This window comes from Cetorhinus maximus, unplaced genomic scaffold (assembly GCF_964194155.1).
Source record: "Cetorhinus maximus unplaced genomic scaffold, sCetMax3.hap1.1 HAP1_SCAFFOLD_130, whole genome shotgun sequence".
NCBI classification, from domain to species: Eukaryota; Metazoa; Chordata; class Chondrichthyes; order Lamniformes; family Cetorhinidae; genus Cetorhinus; species Cetorhinus maximus.
Window position 1 is genome coordinate 156,534 of NW_027596131.1, and position 7,970 is coordinate 164,503.

Below are 7,970 nucleotides of genomic sequence, written 5' to 3' on the forward strand. Positions count from 1 at the left end.
TCTGAAACGCCCCTCGGGAATCGCCTGGCGAGATATTCTGGGGCTAAAGTTAAAGAATTATGGTAATAAATACTGACCTTACCAGCAAGGCCCGCATCGCATCAAATAATAGATTTTAAAAATAGAAATGTCAATATTTTTGGGAAGGCCTGTATCAGTTGCTGGGTCTGTAAGGGTTGTAGATTCTGAATACGTTGCAGAGTCTGTACCCTTTGCAGGGTCAGCAGTGTTTGGTGAGTCTATACTGGTTGGAGGGATTGTATCTGTTAGAAGGTCCACATTGTTTTGAAGGTCCATATTGTGAGAATATTGTATCTGTTAGAAGGTCCATATTGTTTTGAAGGTCCATATTGTGAGAAGATTGTATTTGTTTGAAGGTCCATATTAATTTGAAGGTCCATATTGTGAGAAGATTGTATCTGTTCGAAGGTCCATATTGTTTTGAAGGTCCATATTGTGAGAAGATTGTATCTGTTCGAAGGTCCATATTGTTTTGAAGGACCATATTGTGAGAGGATTGTATCTGTTTGAAGGTCCATATTATTTTGAAGGTCTGCATTAACTAGAGTGTCTGGATTGGTTTGAAGTGGTGCAGTCATTTCATGCATCCTTGTGTTTTTGTATCAATGTGCGCACTTGGAAGATTTCAGATACTTGATTATTCGACTTCAGCAACAAATACCCACAAATTGCCAACTCTAATAATTTAATCACTTAACTGAATATCCACATTTAAAGAGAGCAGCTACAACCACCAGTGCAGTGGAACAGGGCTGATAAACTCACGATTATATTTTGATTTTAATTACAGAATCTCCGAGATAAACATGTTCTATTCCTACCTGGAATTAACTCGGTGCTCTAATATGTTTGTTTCCAGGTATTCCGTAAACTTAGTAGAAGGGTGTTGCAATTTCACTATCTCCAAGGAGACATTCCAGAAGGTATAAATAAGGGCTTTGTGAATGTGTCACTTCAGAGTTTAGTGCAGAGGTTGCCTGCAGCAGTCAGGGACAGATCACTGCTAAGTGAAAATGCTTGGAGCATTTGACGTTTTCGATAAAACATTCTATGTGAGCCTCGCTGTCGCCGGTGTCCCAGGGAAGTGACTAGGACATTTGCAGTCGTGTCAATCTGTGTGGGAGCTGCTCTCTGGTTTCAATCAGTGACAGATCACGTTACCTGCTGATCGAGTGGTCACCTTTATCTACATAGCCGGTCAATGGCCGCATTACGTTAAGTGAAATGTCTTATATTATCTCTGCAGTTTCAGTCAATTTCCTGAACTGTCAGTAAACCTCTGTTTACAATCCACAGGCTTTCAGAAAAAACAAGTTCTTGCATTCAGTGGAATATCACCTCACGTTTAATCAGACCTCAGTGAGGGTAAACTCTATGAAGGAAGGGATTCGAGGGAGTCTGGGTTTTTATTGATTCATGGGATCTGAGCATCGCTGGCAGGGCCATCATATATCACCCTTCCACATTGACCCTGAGAAGGTGGGGGTGAGCTGCCTTCTTGAACCGCTACAGTCCCTAAGGTGTAGGTACACCCACAGTGCGGTTAGGGAGGGAGTTCCAGGATTTTGACCCAGCGACAGTGAAGGAATGGCTGATATATTTCCAAGTCAGGATGGTGAGTGACTTGGGAGGGAACTTTCAGTTGGTGGTGTTCCCATGTGTCTGCTGCCCTTGTCCTTCTAGATGGTAGTGGTCGTGGGTTTGGGAGGTGCTGTCTGAGGAGGCTTGGTGAGCTCCTGCAGCGCATCATGTAGCTGGTACACACACCGCTAATACTGTGTGTCGGTGGTGGAGGGAGTGGACGTTTGTGGATGGGGTGCCGATCAAACTGGGCTGCTTTGCCCTGGACGCTGTCGAGCTTCTTGAGTGTTGAGGGACCTGCACTCATCCAGGCAAGTGGGGAGTATTCCATCACACTCCTGACTGGTGTCTTGTAGATGGTGGACAGGCTTTGGGGAGTGAGGAGGTGAGTTACTCTCTGCAGGATTCCTAGCCTCTGACCTGCTCATGTAGCCACAGTATTTATATGGCTGGTCCAGTTAAGTTTCTGGTCAATGGTAACCCCCCAGGATGTTGATAGTGGGGGATTCAGTGATGGTAATGCCATTGAACATCAAGGGGCAATGATTAGAATGTTATTTACCAGTTTCTCAGACAGATGGAGAGATTTTGCAGTCGAAACACATTAATGGATTCTAACAGGAGTTAGTTCCAGTTCTCTGCACTGTAGTGGATCCCCAGGTTCGCTTGTTAAAGAGCGTACAGAAGATTGTGCGGACAAAGGGTAGTCAAGGAGCCTTTGACAGTGTGGAGGCTGGACTGAGCACTGTAACAGTTTTAGCAGAGCTGAATTAGGGGAAGGCATTGAAATCGCCTGTTGATGCAAGTGAGGTGGTTGTCGGTGCAGTTTTATGACAGGGATATGAGATGGGGAACAATGGGCCGGTTAGTTACTATTCTTGGAGACTGAACCCTCGCCAGCAAATGTTCCCAACTATGGGAATAATGACATTGATTTCGATGTTGGCTCTACAACATTTTGAAATCTACATATCTCACAACTCTGCAGAGACTATTATTGATACCGACGAATAATCCTCTAACCCTCTTTATTAATATTTCATCCCAAAAATCTGAGACGATTTGACTGTAGTTTCCTGTTACAGCCGGATCATTTGGAAATTATTTTTGAAGCAGGAAGAGGTAAAATCGTAGCGGCTGCTTTGTTAAAGACATTATACATCCCCGGCCATGTATTTACCCTCACTCAACTTGTCTAAAATGCCTTGCATCCTCTTAAAATCCCCCTCACCGCTCATGTTCCCACCTAGTTTGGTGATATCAGCAAACTTGGAATGATCACATTTGGCTCCCTCAAGCAAATAATTAATAAATATTGTGAGTAGCTGGGGCCCAAATATTGATCCCTGCGGTACCCCACGGAACACTGTCTGCCACTCAGACAAAGACCCAATTATTCCTACTCTCTGTTCCCTGTCTGCTAGCAAATTCTCAATGCATGTCAATATGTTACCCCCATCCCATGTGCTTGAACTTTGCACATTATCCTCTTATGTGGGTCTTTCTCAAAAGCTGTGTGAAAATCCTAATACACCACATCCACTGGTTATGCCTTATCAATTCTGCTATTTATCCCCTCAAAAACTCCGGTAGGTTTGTCAAACATCATTTCCCTTTCATAAACCCATGTTGACTGTGACTTGACTGAGGTGTACAAAATGATGAGGGGAATAGATAGAGCGGACAGGATAACATTGTTTCCCTTGGTGGAGAATTCTGGAACCAGGGGATATAGATTCAAGATAACTGGCAGAAGGTGTAGGGGGGACATGAGGAAGAGCTTCTTTTACGCAGAGGGCAGTGAGTATGTGGAATTCACTGCCCAAGTTGGTGGTAGAGGCAGAAACTCTAAACTATTTTAAAAAGTACCTGGATCTGCACCTTAAGTGCTGTAAGCTGCAGGGCTATGGGCCGGGTGCAGGAATGTGGGATTAGAAAGGGCACCTGGGTCTCCTCGGGCTGGCAGGAACAAGATGGGCCGAATGGACTCCTCCTGTGCTGTACTTTTTCTATGGTCCTATAGTTCTAAGAGAGAGAGAGATTGGGCAAGAGGGAAAGAGGAAGAAGGAGACAGGACAAGAGAGAAAAAGAGAGAGAGAGCAGGAGTGAGAGAAGGAAACCCTCTTTAAGTACCGTGGGATGTAGATTATCAGGCCCTGGAGGTTCATTGGTTTTCACTCCCATTCATTTCTCCAGCAATATTGCTTTAGTAATACTAATTCCCTTCAATTCCTCCTTCTCACTAGACCCTTGGTTATCCAGTATTTTTGGGAAGATACTTGTACCTTCCTGGGGAAGTTGTTTAATTGATCTGCCATTTTCTAGTTCTCTGTTATAAATCCTCCTGATCCAGACTGCAAGGGACCTGCATTTGTCTTCACCAATTTTTTCTCTTCTTACATACTTATTGAAGCTTTTTACAGTCCTCCTTTATTTTCCTTGCATGTTTACCCTCATACTCTATTTTCCCTCCCTTAATCAACCTCTTGGTCCTCCTTTTCTGTACTTTAAACTGCTACCAATCCTCAGGCATGCTACTTTTTTCTAACAACTTTATATGGCTCCTCTTTGGATCTAATACTACCCTTAATATATTTTGTATGCCCTGGTTTGGCCACTTTTCCTGCTGTGTTTTTTTTTGTGCCAGGGAGAAATGTGTCGCTTTGCAATGCATATATTTGCTCCTTAAATATTACCCATTGCCCATCATGACTTTAAAGATGTTCCCCAATCTACCTTAGGCATCCCACGCCTCATACCTGCCTAGTTTCCTCTGTTCAGATTTACGAACCCAGTTTCGAATTGGTCCACTTCATTTCCAATCCCGATGAAGAATTCGATCAAGTTATGGTCACTGTTCCCTAAAGGACCCGCAGAATAATGATTGACCAACGGCTTCTCTTTGTACAATACCAAACCGGGCAACACCTGCTCCCCAGTTGTTTCCTGGGCATACTGGTGTAAAGAAAACATCTCGTACACACTCCAGGGATTCATTTGCACGCAGTATTATTGTTAATTTGTTTTGCCCAGTCTATATGTAAATTAAATTCACCCACGGTTACTGTAGCAACCTTGTTACATGCGTCTCCATTTGCCTCCTGCCCTTCCCCTACTGTTTGGAGGCCTATCGACTACTCCCACTGGTCTTTTCCGCTCTTTGTTTCTGCTTAGCACCACCCGGAAAGATTCTAGCTCTGGGTTTTCAGAGACAATATCCTCATTCACCATCACACTGAAATCACCCATAACAAGCCAGCCCATGCCAACTCCTTTTCCGGTTTTCCCTGCCATTCCTAAAGAGGCAGTACTCTTGGATATTCAGTTCCCAGCCTTGGTCACCCTGCAGCCATGTCTCCGTAATCACAATCACATCGGACCCCTTTACAACTGTTTGCACTGTTAATTCATTGACCTTATCATGAATGTTCCACCCATTCCGATACAGGGCCTTTAGACTTGTCTTTTTACACACCTTTTTTTTTTACTTTGACCCTCTTTGCCCTTGTTTCCTCCCCTTGCGCTTTTGCTTTTATTACTTTTTTGTTTTCAGTTCTGCCTTTGTTTCCCTCTCTTGTGTCTGCGTCCACCCTCAGCCTCTCATCCCCCTGCCTCTCTAGTTTAAACCCTCCCCCCACAGTCATAGCGAATATACCAGCGAGGATATTGGTCCCGGTCTTGCTGGGGTGCAGCTGTTCCCAAGTCCCAGCTTCCCCAGAATCGGTCACCAAGCCTCAGGAATCAAACATCCTGCACCATCTCTCCAGCCACTCATTCATCCAGTGTGTTCTCCTATTCCTGATCTCGCTAGCACGTGGCACTGGGAGTAATCCTGAGATTGCTAACTTTGGGGTCCTGCGTTCTTATTTAATTCCTAGCTCCACTTAGTCTGCTTGCAGGGCTGATTCCCTCTTTTTTACCTATGTCATTGGCAGTGATGTGTGCCATGACCTCTAGCTGTTCACTCTCTCCCTTCTGAATGTCCTGCAGACACTCATTGACATCCTGGACCCTAGCACCAGGGAGGCGACACACCATCCTGCTGTTAAGTCACCAACTGCAAAAAGGTCTATTTGTTCCACTTAAGACAGAATCCGCTATCAGTGTTATTCTCCCAATCTTTCATCTCCCCGCCCTGTTCAGCTGAGCCGTGATTGGTGCCAGGGACTTGGCTCTTGGTGCATTCCCGTGAGAAACCATCTCCCTCAGCTGTTTCCTAAATGGAAAATCGGTTTCGGAGGGGGTTGGAGCAAGGGGACTTGCTGCAGTGCCTGCCTAGTGATTTTGCTCTGCCTGGCAGACACCCATTCCCTTTCAGGTGAGCGGCAGTTTTTTTGGACAGCCTCTGGTCCTCGGCTCAATGGTGGAACTTGTCCCAGAGTGGGGTATATATCGGAAGTGTGCACATGTGGATCTCAGAGCTTCTCAATGTCCCAGGGCAGAGGGGGAATGTGTTCTGATCCTGGACTATCCTCAGCCAGGTAGTGTCCAATACCAGACGAGAATGTTGTCCAGTGTGTTCTGATCCTGTGGGGAGTGTCTGAACCAGGGATGGAGGTGGTGCAGTCCGAGGGGTTTGACCTGATGCTAAACTCATGTCCTTGCTCTCTGGGCCAAACAGGGAAACGTGTTTTCAGTAATATTCTGCATTTGTTCCCCTTCTTCAACTTACAGCTAATTTACTGGCAATTGTTATCCTGTCCCGGGGAAAGTGTGGCCTCTCCACCTGCACCACTCGATACCTGATGGCTATGGCAACAGCAGACCTACTGGTCGTTATAACGGAGGTCATTCTCTGTCAGATCAAATATCATTATTTCCCAGTGTCTTTCCTGGACATCACCCCTGTGTGTAGTTTTAACGCTCTCCTGAGAACTGCTGCAAAAAGCTGTTCTGTCTGGCTCACCATCACTTTCTCCTTTGATCGATTTGTGGCAATTTGTTGCCAGAAGCTGAGAGCTAAATATTGCACCGGGAAAACTTCGGCTGTGGTTCTAGCAACAACTGACATTCTGTCATGTTTAATAAACACCCCCTTCTACTTTACACAGGAACCTGGAGTGATAATTGACAATGTCCCCTGGGGCTGTTTTACAAAGCCCAGCTATTTTACTGACATTGGATGGGTGGGATTTAAATGGTTTCATACGATTTTCAACCCCACCTTCCCATTCTTTTGAATTCTGTTGTTCAACGCTCTGACCGTCAGCCACATTTTAGTGGCCAGTAAAGTCCGTAAGAGACTCAGGGGTCAGAGCGAGAGAGAGAGCCAGAGTGAGCCAGAGATAGAGAGCAGAAGGAAGTCTATCAGATTACTCTTCACCATCTCCGGCAGCTTCATACTTCTGTCGTTAGTCAATGTTATAGAATTTTTATATTCCAACATTACAGGAGCAGCTTACAACAACGTTCAATACATCGTAAGACAAGTTAGGTTTATGCTGGTGAGTTTCAGTTGTTGCACAAACACATTTATTTAGGGGGTGACGCAGTCCTACTTCAGGGAGCAGGTCAAGAACGCGGTGAAATATCCGCTTATATCAATGATTCAATTCATGAAGAAAAAACAATAACTGAGAACAGCCCAGAGGCATCTCCCACGTTTTCCTGTCCATGAATGGAATATTTATACACAAACTCCCAATAGTCACACGACAAAGAGCAGCGCACCATCGGGCAAGAGGTGACGGCTGGAGGAGCGGATGTAAATGTAGCAGAAGGAGAGTCAGAGTCCTCCCTGCAGGACATGAAGGATTACCTACACTGTCGTAATTTACAGGGAAATTGTCACGGAATTAGCCTTATTCTTCCGTGTCCCGCCCCTCGGCTACCGAGCAACTCATCTCCATTTTGCATTTTTTGCTAATTGCTTCAAATCAGTTCCCCATTATCCCCGATCGGTTTCTCGCTGCTCTACTTCTGTAGAGACTCCCTCATCATTTTCAACACATTTATCCAAACTGCACTGAACCTTCGTTTCTCCAAGGAAAACATTCCTAAACTCTTCAATCGATCTTCCTCACTGAAGATGGGAATTTTTGGACCCATTCTCATGAATCTTTTTCCTCATTCTCTTCACCTGCTCCTAAAGTGTTGACCCCCAGAAATGGAGGCAGTTCTCCATCTGAGCTAAACCAATGTCTGATACGAGGTCAGCATAACTTTGTAGCTCTTGGACTTGTCATGAAGATATATTCACGTATATCATGTCATGGAAAATTATTTTAAATTGGGCTTGTAGTATGGTCTGCGTCTGCGGTTGTGAGTGTGTAGGTGCTTTAATTGGATTAAAGCCAGCAAGTCTGGGTGCTTTGATGTACAGGAGCTTTGTGATGTAAACAGTAAGGAAAAGTGTACATTTGCATTGT

At 44.8% G+C, this 7,970-nt stretch overlaps 1 pseudogene; it reads left to right on the forward strand.

Annotated features, from left to right (window-relative positions):
• The first annotated feature begins 1,034 nt into the window (after positions 1-1,034).
• On the forward strand, positions 1,035-7,175 carry LOC144672865 (putative G-protein coupled receptor 139; annotated as a pseudogene).
• The last annotated feature ends 795 nt before the right edge of the window (positions 7,176-7,970 follow it).